General features: G+C 42.5%; 1 long non-coding RNA gene across 1 annotated transcript; it reads left to right on the top strand.

Annotated features, from left to right (window-relative positions):
• The first annotated feature begins 11,311 nt into the window (after positions 1 to 11,311).
• LOC134624217 (uncharacterized) lies at positions 11,312 to 12,491 on the top strand. Its single transcript, XR_010093483.1, has 3 exons — positions 11,312 to 11,420; positions 11,496 to 11,625; positions 11,880 to 12,491. It is a non-coding gene; the product is annotated as an uncharacterized LOC134624217 (long non-coding RNA).
• Positions 12,492 to 13,215: the final 724 nt, after the last annotated feature.

Genomic DNA, 13,215 nt, shown 5'->3' with positions numbered 1-13,215 from the left:
TTTATGTATGTTGGTAAATAGACTTCGGTGAACATGGTTTACTAAGGGGTTTTATATATACAATAATTACCTGTTGTTCAAGTATCTTTATAACTCTGGTTATAATGTAGGTACAACTGATATATTTGTTGCGCTGTCTGCTGTCCTCTTGGCCAGATTACTCTTAAAAAAATAAATTTCTAATGTCAACAAGATTGTTTGGGAACTGGATAAATAAAGGATATATAAAAGTCACTGCCAAAAACTGATTGCAGCTTCTACCTTGTTACAGGAATGTTGCTGGTGGCTCAGAGTGACTTGATATCATTAATGAGGGACACATTTGACATGTTTCACGTATTATAGACCAACAAGTTATTCATAGCAGGTTAAATACGAGCAATCAGTTTAGGGCAAAAACCGGAAATCAGTTTTTGGCAGACGATCATTTTTTGGCACAACATCGGTCATTCTTACACATGTACTGTATCATATAAAATATATAAACTAAATATCTTTGAAATGTATAGAATCTAATCTTTTGTTTGTTTTTTACATAGCACTTTATCAAACTGTTGTCTGCTACAGAGTAACAAGTATTATACTGCGACGGGTGGCCAGCGGGTCGAGCGAGGCCACCACATGGTGATACTTCGTGTCGTTAGCCGAGATGCCGCGAAGGGCGAACTCAGCCTCCACGTGTACGAACCATGACGGGGGGTCATGGAGCCAAAAGTCCGGCAGTTTCAGCGCCACAGCGAGCGTAGCTGCAACAGGAGGCGGAGGACCGGCGGCCGCTGATGCATCCATAGCGGAGTCTGCGTTATCTGCGGCCCGTTGCATGCTCGAGTCAGGGGTCACCAATGTGGAGGTAAGCATCAACGACACAGAGCTCTCAGTTCTCACTCCTTCTTTATTAGTCTCTCGCATCAACTGCTCATATCGCGCCACAAAACAGAGGAACACACTTCCTCAACACTGGGTGTGAGTGGAGCCCTCTAGTGGTCCACCACAATACTAATAATATAGCATCCACCATCTCCTGCTTGCATATCTCTGTAAACATCTTAGTGGTGTGGCAGCCATGAGTGAGCCCTGCAAACCCTGTGGATGGACGATGCAGTGGACAGTGGGAGGAAGCATCCTAAAGCTCTTTGCAGACCACCCTGTGTGATTCTCCACTCGCTGACCAGAAAAGACAAAGCGCAGGTCTCAGTTGCAGCAGCTCATCCATGTCTGATCTTGCTCGGGCAGATTCAGCAACACTGCCAGAGACTTCCTGTAATCTATTACAGTTGTTAAAGAAACGGTCCAGGAACAGGTCACTCAGGTTAATCCTGTGTGAACAACTGAAAATGTTGTTTTTTCATCTTTACATACTGTGTATTTGAAATATTATTGTTTAATTGTTATTGTTATTTACTTTATTGCTATCAAATAAATATCCAAGTAATATTGTTCAAAGTTAGCGTTGTGTTCATACGTGTTACAAATGCCTGTAAATCAAATTGAGTTCAGTGACAATTACTGTTTGTTTGAATCAATTTATTAATAACATAAAACCTTTAAACTAATGCAACACATATAACAATGTAACAAATATATTCAAATAAATACATTTCTCAATACATAACTCATTTGGGAACTAATCTTTCTAGAAGTGAAAACAGTCTGTCCATCCTCTCCCTGCTCTCCTCTCCTCAGCCCCTCTTTGCTGCCTCATGTCCTCTGTGATGAGGTCTAGCAGCTCATCATCCCTGTCTCTTTTCCTCTTTCTCCCTGTCGTAGGTGGCTGAGCCGCTTCGTCATCGCTGTCGTTTTGGTCACCCACTGCTGCGCTTGGCCCTGGAGTGTCCTCAGGGAGAGAGGACATTAGGACAGGAGGCTTAATGGAAGGCATCTGTCCTATCACCTCATCCATGAGGGCAAACCAGGGCCAAGTAGCAGCAGTGGGCTTCCCACTGACCCCCTCTCCTGAGCCTGGATACTTGCAATCCTAAAGGCAGAGGAAATCAAAAATGACAGCAGGCAAAAAAAAACACCACAACAACTCTTAGTAATTGCACATTTATTAACTTGTGTTCTTAAGAATTATCTTCTTGATAACACACATATGTACTTTGTATTCTTTAAAGTTATCTCATGTCTTCTGGCCTGCAAGGGGGTGACTTTCCCCTGCAGGCCCATGTTCTCCAGAATTGTCCTGATCACACACAACAAATAAGAGAAGAAAGGACACCATGGCAACTATGTTAATCCCTAAGCCCAAAGGTTGTCACAGCAGAACACCAGAGGAACACCGTCTGGACATCACAGGTTCTGTACAGCAGCGGTCCGTGAGTCATTTGGTACCGGGCCACGAGAGTTAAGGCTCCGGTGTGAAATTTATGGTTTTCAGGGGTTTTATCGTTAACTCGGTTTCCCTGGGTCTTTTCCTGTGTTGTAGTTGTGTGTCTTATTTTGAAAGAAATATTTACACGTTACCATAGCGACCAGAGAGCATTAAGCGGCAGAGAGGAGGATGTTACTGTCAATATTGGCGCATTTTCAGGAGGACGCTGCTAATAAAGTTACACAGTTACACAGTACATTCACGTTTATTATTATATTTACAAAATACCACAGTTTTTGTCTTGGTCGGATCATTTTATGTGGTTGTATTTATCCGCGATACCTTAAAGGCTCCGTGTCTGACATAAACCGGTCTGTGGCGCAAAAAGGTTGGGGACCGCTGCTGTAGAGCATGAAGGTTAATAGGACCGTACTCATACGAATATGATGTGTACATTGATTTATTCTTGTATATCCACGCCGTAGCGGCCCAATTCTTCACCCCAGTGAAGAGGTGATCGTTTTCTCCTCGTTTTAATAAATTAAGCCGTTTGGTCTTTGTTCCCCACAACATATCACCAATTCGAAAAAATCAAAATTAGCTGTATGTAAGCGGCAATACATGAAAAATCGCGGGACCCCCGATACAAGCTGGTTTACGGTTATTTTAAAGAAAAGAAACATGTCTATGCAGATGCCCAAAGCTTAACAAAACGACCGCTATAACAATTTAACTTTTGTACAACCAGATTTTCATATACTTACATTTGAAAGTGTTTTCCTCTCCTGCTTCGACCACCATTGTTATCAGAAACAAATCTCCTCTATGACCCGCAATGACTCCTGGGATATAGTAGGACATGAAGGATACATCGGACCATCCTTAGAATTCAGGGCAAAGTAGGACGCATTTGTCGCCACATTTTGAGTACTCTTTGAATTCGGACAGTCCTCATCGCGTTGCTGTGACGTCATTGCCTCCGAATATGGCATTTTAAGCATCCTTCCCCTGAATTCGGACACAGCCAGACTCTACCAACACGTCATGTGATCAGTGTGATGATGTCATCTCCTCACAGCTCAAACGTGGCCTCCTGGTGAGTCGTGTTGAACCAAAGGAAGATCCTGTTCTGGTGTCCTTAGAGGAGGTCAGAGAAGTCCACAGTGGGGACACCAGATGATGATCTTTGGTACAAACTGTGTCTGCGATTGTTTCTGTCTCGTCCAGTTATCAAAGGACACACGATCAACCACAGAGATCATCCAGGAGCTCCCAGTGGACGACCTGAAGCCAGCCGTGGTCCAGATCTATGACGACTACCAACCAGGTCCAAGTCTAACTAAGCTTTACTCCAACAGCTCACTGATACACTTCAGAGGATCCATCAGACTGAACAGTTCATACAAGCTGATGTTTCAATCAGTGACTCAGAGAAATGACACTTTCATGTTTTTCTACCATGTTTCTGTCAGGTGACCAGGCTGAGACCCAATACATGTTTGTCTGTGAGCTGCAGGTAAGAAGCTGTGATAACACACAAGTACACCTTTCACACACATTCATGTTCACAGCATCAATGAAAAGGACCAACTTTGAACTTTAACTTTGATTCTTCACAGTTTGAAGAAAGTGTGATGAATAAATCATGTTTAATAACAGGCAGGATGAAAATCTGGTTTTAGACACTTTGAGTGAAAACAGGAAACAAACTGCATCATTTGTGCTTCTTGCACCAGGATCCTCTCGTCTCTCCCACAGCAGGAAGTTCAGCTCTGCTCTCATGAAGCAGCAGGAAGATGTGAGGCTCAGAGTGAGGACTGAGTACAGACTGATGGCACACTCAGCCTTTTGCCACTGCATGCACAGCTGTGAGTCATGTGACACTCGTGTTGATCACACCTCTCATTGCAGATAAGTGAACTCTCCCAGGGGCAACGATCACACACAGTGGTGTGAAAAAGTCTTTTCACTCAGTCATTTCTGACTGTTTTTATCACACAAATGTTCCTGTTAGACAAAGATAACACAAGTAAATAAATGATGATGTCATTGATTAAGGCACAAAGATTATCCCAACCTACCTGAACTGTGTGCAAAAGTAACTGCCCCTCTGCTTCAATCATGAATGAACTGTGATGAAGCACATTTGTTTCTAAAGCTGAGTTTGACAAACACACTCAGCCTGATTACTAGAAGACCTGTTGGATCAACAGACTCATCAACTTCTACAGAACCCGTGTGAGAAAGAGGCTGAAAGATGTCAAACAGCAACACATAATGCCACCATCTACACAATCAGCTGACAGAGTCACAGCTGTCAGTCTGCACAGGGTTCACAGCCATTTCTAAGGCTTTGGGACTCTGTTGAACCACGGTGAGAGCCATTAGACACAAATGCTGAAAGTGTGGAACAGTGGGAACCTTCCCAGGAGCCAGTGGCACCAACATGACTCCAAGAGCACATCGACATCCAGGAGCTCACAAAGAGCCCAGAACAACATGAAAGAGCTGCAGGCCTCAGTTAAGGTCATCATTGAACAATAAGAAAGAGAATCCATGGAGTCCAAGGAGAAAACCACTGCAGACCAAGAAGAACACAAAGGATGGTCTCACACTGTCCAACAACATGTTGATGATCCCGTTTGGGAAAGACTCTGTGGACTGATGAGACAAAAGCTTTCTGACAGCTTTGAGTCCTGTTACATCTGAAACTAACACAGCATCAATGAAAAGGAGCCTCATAGCAACAGTCACATATGGTGGTGGTAGTGTGATGGTCCCATGTGATGCATCATGGCAGCAACAACACAACAACAAATACACACATGTGACAAATGTACAATAACAGATCATTAAGTGTCACGGCGCCGTGCACATTAGTATATTTGACTTAAGCTTAATAATCAGAATAATGCTCTGATCTCTTCAAATAAATGAAATCATACCTTTCTACTAAAACTGTTTCTGTTGGTCTCCACCTTTTCCTGAACCAGACCCTGCAGGATCCACCTGAGAGTCCCAGTCCTGGACCCTGTTTGTAACCAGGAGGATCCCAGGCCTGATTATTGTTGATGGATTATAAATATTCTTGTTTTATTCTCATTAAATAAATATGTGTATAAATATGTGGATTCATGTTTCAGTCCTGGACGCTGATGTTTGTTTGTTTGAAAGGACACAGACGGACCTTGTTTCCTTCTTTCCTTCCTTTTTGTGTCCTCTGTGCTTCATCTGCTGCTCTTCACTCTGTTACTTTGGACTGATTTCACTCACACTTTGTTTCCATGGTTTCTTTGCGTCACGCTGACAGCACGTGAACAACACGACATGTTTGATCTCAAAGAAGGAGCAGCATCCTCTCTCCAACCTGTTTCTCCATCTTCTACAACACCTGATTCATTCCAGTTTCTCTGCTTTCACTTTGATTCATGTCAACATGAAGCCTGAGCGTCTGTGATGAACACACTATCAGCATCACTGACATGTTTCATCATTTAAAAACACTTCCTGTCACTGTGGTGGTTACAGTGACATCATGCAGTTTGTGCTTTGACCTCCAGAGGGCGACAAATCAGCACAGACAGAGAGCTCCATTCAAACTTTGCTGCCATCAGTAAGAATTCTTCAAATATAATCAGCGTTTGAGCAGTTATGATATCAGGGACAATCTAGACATGTGACAATACTGAACATGTCACATGACACACCTTAAACATCATGTGATCCACTCTCAGTGTTGCGACTTCCATCCACAAATAAAGCTGCTGCTGGCTGAGTTGGTCTGAGCTGTGACTCGTCTCCAATAAGCCAAACTGGGGCCTGTTCTTTGTACCTCGCTAAGTAAGTTAGCCGGATTTGAATGTTGACGATTTCGCGTGATCTTGGATCGTTCGGTTCTCCGAAGCTCATCTGGGACTTGCTGTCATAGCAACAGATCCGTAAGAGTAAGCCTGCTCGGGAGCAGGTTTACTTTATGTAAACAGGATTAGATCGCGGCCACTCAGGTATGTCCGCTGCAGTTATACGAAAGCAACAGCGATATTTCTCCACTGTTTTACCATAAATAAATATTATCAATGTAACTAAAGATAATGTATTTGATTCTTTTATTGATTGCATACAGATACATACAGGTCATTTCCGAAAAAAAGGGAAATGTACTATTAACCATTCTATTACATGTAGTAGATCATGTCAGATGTAATTCATATTTTAGAGTAGTAATAGTAAATTACTACGTGCAATCAAGATGAGAGACCACGGCTATAAAAGCGAAGGTGGATTTGGGAAGTCTGTCGCAGCCATGTCCTGTCCGTTTGTACGCGAGCAAGGAAGGTGCAAGATTGATAAGGAGAGTTTACAGAATTTAGCGTATATTGCGGGATAGACAGGATCCTTTAGCTCAGCGCGACGGTGTGCTCATAGAGAGATATCGATTCTCCCGTGAGGGTATTATTTACTTTCTTCCTCCCCCTTTCTCTCTCTCTCTCTCTCCCTCTCTCTCTCTCTCTCTCTCTCTCTCTATATATATATATATATATACTTACTGTACTGTACTTACTCCCGACTTACTGTGCATGCTTCAGTCACTCCTTGCATGGGAACAGGTAAAAGTGATGGAGTGTTATTCAAACTACACACATAAAAACCCACAATGTCAATAAATGTCACAGTACAAAAAGGGGTGTGACGAGGGGGTGCAGGACCACCACCTGTCTTTATTTGCTCTGCCCTTTTCTTGGTTGCTGTTATAAACAAACAGATTATTCCAGGGTCTCTTGTCATAGACTAAAAGCAATATAAGTGATAAATATTACCATTCTGTAGCACATTCTTATATTTCACTTTTACTTTTTCCCATGTTCTAGTTGGTCCTGTTGTGGCTCTAATGTAAAAGAGGATATGATGTAATATAATATAATGTGGTATAATATAATATCACATGATATAATGTAATATCATGGATCACTTACGAGTTTAATTTGTCAGCAACTTTCTGCCAGCCCTCTCTCCTTGCTTTTGCAGCCTTTGCAGTGTTCCCCTGCGTTTTAATTAAACTCTGAAACTCCTGATATCCCTCAATCAAGAGTTCTTGCTCTGCTGCCGTGAGATACTGCGCGCGCTCCTTCGACATCTTTGCCGACCAATCACAGGGTTGCCGATCAATGTTTCTACTATCGATGCGTAGCCCCTTTTAAGCCACCCAGTGATCTCAGATTACTTCATCCAGCTATACTAATCGTCAACAACAGGTGCGTTCGGAGAACCGGATTAGCGAGCTCAAAGTTAGCGCGATGATTTGATCTTGGATGTGTCATTTGATCTTGGATGTAGTAAGCGAGGTACGAAGAACAGGCCCCTGAGCCGCACTTGTGTTTGTGTATTTATTTCAAAACAAAAACAACAAACTTTTTGCTTCATTCAAACCAAATAGCGCATCTATGAACTTATATCATTTGAGAACGGGACTGAAAGGTGACGTCAAATGACATGCAAAAACCCACACATCCAACGTCTCTGTTGAGAGCACCAGCATCGGGTAAATAACATGTGACCACGCCCCCATGCAATTACCTGGGGCCTGTTCTTCGTACCTCGCTTACTACATCCAAGATCAAATGACACATCCAAGATCAAATCATCGCGCTAACCGTGAGCTCGCTAATCCGGTTCTCCGAACGCACCTGTTGTTGACGATTAGTATAGCTGGATGAAGTAATCTGAGATCACTGGGTGGCTTAAAAGGGGCTACGCATCGATAGTAGAAACATTGATCGGCAACCCTGTGATTGGTCGGCGAAGATGTGGAAGGAGCGCGCTCAGTATTTTTCGGCAGCAGAGCAAGAACTCTTGATTTTGGGATATCAGGAGTTTCAGAGTTTGATTAAAACGCAGGAGAACACTGCAAAGGCTGCAAAAGCAAGGAGAGAGGGCTGGCAGAAAGTTGCTGACAAATTACACTCGTAAGTGATCCATGATATTACATTATATCATGTGATATTATATTATACCACATTATATCATATTACACCATATCCTCTTCCACATTAGAGCCACAACAGGACCCACTAGAACATGGGAACAAGTAAAAGTGAAATATAAGAATATTCTACAGAATGGTAATATTTATCACTTATATTGCTTTTAGTCTATGACAAGAGACCCTGAAATAATCTGTTTGTTTGTTTATAACAGCAACCAAGAAAAGGGCAGAGCACATAAAGACAGGTGGTGGTCCTGCACCCCCTCGTCACACCCCTTTACGTACTGTGCCATATATTGACATTGTGGGTTGTTTTGTGTGTAGTTTGACATAACACTCCATCACTTTTACCTGTTCCCATGCAAGGGGTGACTGAAGCATGCACAGTAAGTTGGGAGATATATATATATCGAGAGAGAGAGAGAGAGAGAAAAGTAAATAATACCCTCACGGGAGAATCGATATCTCTCTATGAGCACACTGTCGCGCTGAGCTAAAGGATCCCGTCTATCCCGCAATCTACGCTGAATTCTGTAAACCCTCCTTATCAATCTTGCACCTTCCGCAATGGGTTGCTCGCGTACAAACGGACAGGACATGGCTGCAACAGACTTCCCAACTCCACCTTCGCTTTTGTAGCGTGGTCTCTGATCTTGATTGCACGTAGTAATTTACTATTACTACTCTAAAATATGAATTACATCTGGAATGATGAAATACATGTAATAGAATGATTAATAATACATTTCCCTTTTTTTCTGAAATGACCTGTATGTATCTGTATGAAATCAATAAAGCATCAAATACTGCATTATCTTTAGTTACATTGATAATATTTATTTATGGTAAAACAGTGGCGAAATATCACTGTTCCTTTCGTATAAATGCAGCGGACATACCTGAGTGGCCGCGATCTAATCCTGTTTACATAAAGTAAACCTGCTCCCGAGCAGGTTTACGCTTACGGCTCTGTTGCTATGACAGCAAGTCCCAGATGAGCTTCCGAGAACCGAACGATCCAAGATCACGCGAAATCGTCAACATTCAAATCCGGCTAACTTACTTAGCGAGGTACGAAGAACAGGCCCCTGAGGTGCAGGACAATCTAAAGACCTGCGCCACCATAACAAACAAAACATAAACATTCACTTTGGCTCTTCCACTCAGTCTGCACTTTCATTCATGACTTCAACAGGTTGAAACGAGCTTTGAAGAAACATCAGTTTAGTGCTGAAATATTCAAACGCTGCAGAAGGAAGAACAACAAAGTGATGACAGATGTTTGTGTTTTAAACAGGAAAACCAGCAGGAATAAATCACAGCCTGCCAGAGGTTGGGAATTTCCGAGGTTTATATGAGCGCAGCACAGTGTTTCGATGCTCCCGAGTGTCCGCAAACGCCGCATTAGGCTCAAGGTTTACTTTCACTTCCTGAACTTCGTGCAGTGGAGCTCGTTGTTGGTGTGTGACGAAACTGTAAGTTTGCTTTGTTTCCTCCTTTAACATTTTGTCTTTAGGAACTTTACTGTTTGTTCAGCTCATGTTTGATTTCTTCACACAACAAACTGTGTGTGTTTGTATTAAAGTCAGTGTGTAATGTTTTCCTGGCTAACATCAGCTGTGTGCAGCTTAGTTCAGCACAAATCTGCCGCTCCATAGTTCACGGTAACGGACTCACAGCTGGACCAACGAGGCCGAGTGTGTCCTCACTCTGAGCTACGTTCGTGTTTGTGTACTTATAGTTTGTACTTTGTGAGTTCAGTCAGTCCACAGAGGACGCAGCGTACGTGATGACGTCACAGCCCATTACCTCCTTTACTGTCGCTGTGATTAATATTTACACACCAGACACCTGACAGCATGCTAACGCTAAGCTAGCCAAGAACCCAGAGTGACGTTAGAGCTGAGTAAACACTGACCCCAGATCAGCACCGACCGTGATAAAGTGAGCTGCTGCTGCTGAACTTGAACAGGTAACACAGTGATGAGCAGTCAGGCTGCAGGTTTCTACCTGTTCATGTTTCTACAGTAGAATCACTTTGAAGTGTCTTTGTGCTGTTTCATCTTTGTGTTCATAAACACTCAGGGAAAGATCACGTGACCTCATCAGGATCTGTGTTGGTGTGTGGGGCTGTACCTCAGCTTTATGTTGTTACATGGAGTAATTAGGTAACGTACTCCATTACTTTTAATTAAAGTGTTCTGTGAAATATGTGTAATAATGACTTTTTTGAGTAATGACCAACACTGATCACAACAAAGAGGAAATGCCTCCAACATGCACAAACATTTGACCCACAACATGCAGTTAATGTGCACAAATGTCTTTGATATGCTGCTCAGTGATGGTGGTGACTGTCAGAGCAAAGCTACTGAGAATCAATAAGTAATATCAATGATGGAATCACTAAATTCTTCTCATCCCTGTCAGTATCATACATGTGCTGTATGATGTGATAAATGTAGAGGTGCTGGCTGTTCTCTCTGCTGTTGAGCTGTAAAGGACGCCTCCCTGCCTTTGTCTCATTCATGACCTTTAATAGTCTCTTCTAACATGCAGAGATCTGTATGATCGGTTTCATAGAGTCTAACCAGCCTGTACAGGTAACAACAACAGTCACTGCATCACTGACACACAAACTTCATCTCTGTCAATAACAACATTCATACATGGAGTAAAAACACATCAGTGGATCATTGCTGGAGCTGCCTGGACTTCAGTCTTCAGGGTCTCAACCAACAGCATCGACATGCTGCTCCAGATGTTTGTGCTCCAGATGTTTGTGCTTCAGATGTCTGTGCTCCAGATGTCTGTGCTCCAGATGTCTGTGCTCCTGATGTTTGTGCTCCTGGTGAAAAGGCTCTCAGTTTCCTCCTTGAAATAAGTGTTTATATTGTTGACCCACCACTGATCATGTGACTCATCAAATGATCAATGCTTTCTTTCCGTCTCAGGTTTAAATATCTGGGACTCTCCACCGTTTGGTTTTAGAACTGACGAAGCTTCTCTGATGAAATGTCTTCAAGAAACTTGAAGTCTCTCTTTTCTTTCCAAGCTCCTTAGATCACATGACCTGGATGACTGAACCTACAGACATATTGACCTGGTTTCTAGGTTACATGACAGGTCAGAGGTCAGCGACTGTAACTCAGTTACTCCTGTTAATGTGAACTCACTGAGTGTTTGTGGTTTACCTCTCAGACTGACTGAAGATGATGATGGAGGAAGAGGAGGACAGAGCAGAGTCTGCAGGGTCCAGCTGTCCGTCTGTGAGGAGTGACCGGTCCAAAGATGAACCTCCAGACTTGAGTGGTAAACCTGGAACAACGAGGTCAGAGAGCTGAACTCACTGAGTAACAGAAATAATTCTGCTCTGACATTATAATCAGTGTTGATTCTGGTTGATTTTCTGACTGTGTTTGTGAGCTGAGAGGAAATGAAAATGAATTTGTAACAAAATCAGTTTTGTCCAGTTTTCCTGTAAAAAGCTGAACTCTAATCTAAGAGGATGTTACTGACAGGAAACAGCTGCATCATCTACAGTCTGTGTGATCACAGCTGCTTCAATCATGTTTGTGTCTGCAGAGGTCAGAGGTCACAGTCTGCAGGGTCCAGCTGTCCGTCTGTGAGGAGTGACCGGTCCAAAGGTGACCCTCCACTCTTCAGTGGTGAACCTGGACCAACGAGGTCAGAGAGCTGTGATGACTCCTTTACATGTTTGTGCTTCCTGGATAAATCTGACCTGAAACATCCTCAGATTGTTACAAAGATTCATTAAAAAGAAAACAATGAAAGAGAAAAGATCCAAATGTTAGACTTGGTCATTTGCTGTTTGAGGACAGTGATGCTCATATCTGTGGGGAAAGTGTGACCTGAGTGGGTTCATGTTTGTCTTTAAAGAGCTGCTCTGATTCTCTTTGTGTCTGATCTGTTAAACAGTCTGAGAGGTCACACAGAGACCCAGCAGCTAAAGCCTGGATCATACTGGCTGCTGTTACTCCATCAGGACAACACTGAACCACAGTGGTGTGGATGTAGTGGATAAATCCCACCATACTGATGCTCAGAGTTAATCACAGGGAACAAAACCAGATGTTACCTTCAGATTGTGACCTTTGGAGTGGACGATGCAGATTTCAATAGAGAATAAATGTTGTTGTTTTTCAGCTGTGAAAAAAGAATCTAATTTTCTGAACTTAAGAATTTATGATGCTGGAAAAAACATGATGACTATAACACAACATTTCACTGTATTCATAGAATGAATGTAAAACTTTCACACATTCATTAAATATGCAAAATGTCCACAGAAACATCAGAGGGTCAGATGTGAAGCACTCAGTGATTTTGATAAAATGACTCATCAGTTATTGATCTGTACTACACTGATCTACCACGTTAGTAAAGCTGGTGTTCTGGTGGTGGAGAGACCTCGGATCATGTTCTGGTTTTGGAGCAGTGATCTGCTGATGGTTCAGTTTAATGAGCTTCTTCAAAATCATCCCTGACATCACCACTGAAAGGACGTCCATGAAAACAGACTGAAAATTACTGATATGTTCACAATCTGAGAGTTTAAAACTTGACAAACTTGATTCAGATGAAGTTATTTGGATCTTTATCCTGTGTTGAACTAATTCTTCATGGTTCCTCCACAGAGTGGACTGTGGTCGCAAATTTTGAAGCCATCCTGATAACCTTCTCCCACCAACGATGTGGAGATCCAAATCCAATTAAAACCAAGACACTCAAAAAGATGCTCTGTAAAAGAGTAGAATTCTTGGAACAGAGTTTAATACACTGAATCATATGAACAGCAGGAAAAATACATACAGACATTTAGCAAGAAAATTACAAAGCAGAAAGCAAGCAAAGCAAAACCCCAGGGTGTACAGCCTTAAGCACAGACAGTAGAGCAACA

This window comes from Pelmatolapia mariae, linkage group LG3_W (genome assembly GCF_036321145.2).
Source record: "Pelmatolapia mariae isolate MD_Pm_ZW linkage group LG3_W, Pm_UMD_F_2, whole genome shotgun sequence".
NCBI classification, from domain to species: domain Eukaryota; kingdom Metazoa; phylum Chordata; class Actinopteri; order Cichliformes; family Cichlidae; genus Pelmatolapia; species Pelmatolapia mariae.
This window is presented reverse-complemented; position numbering and strand designations above follow the sequence as displayed.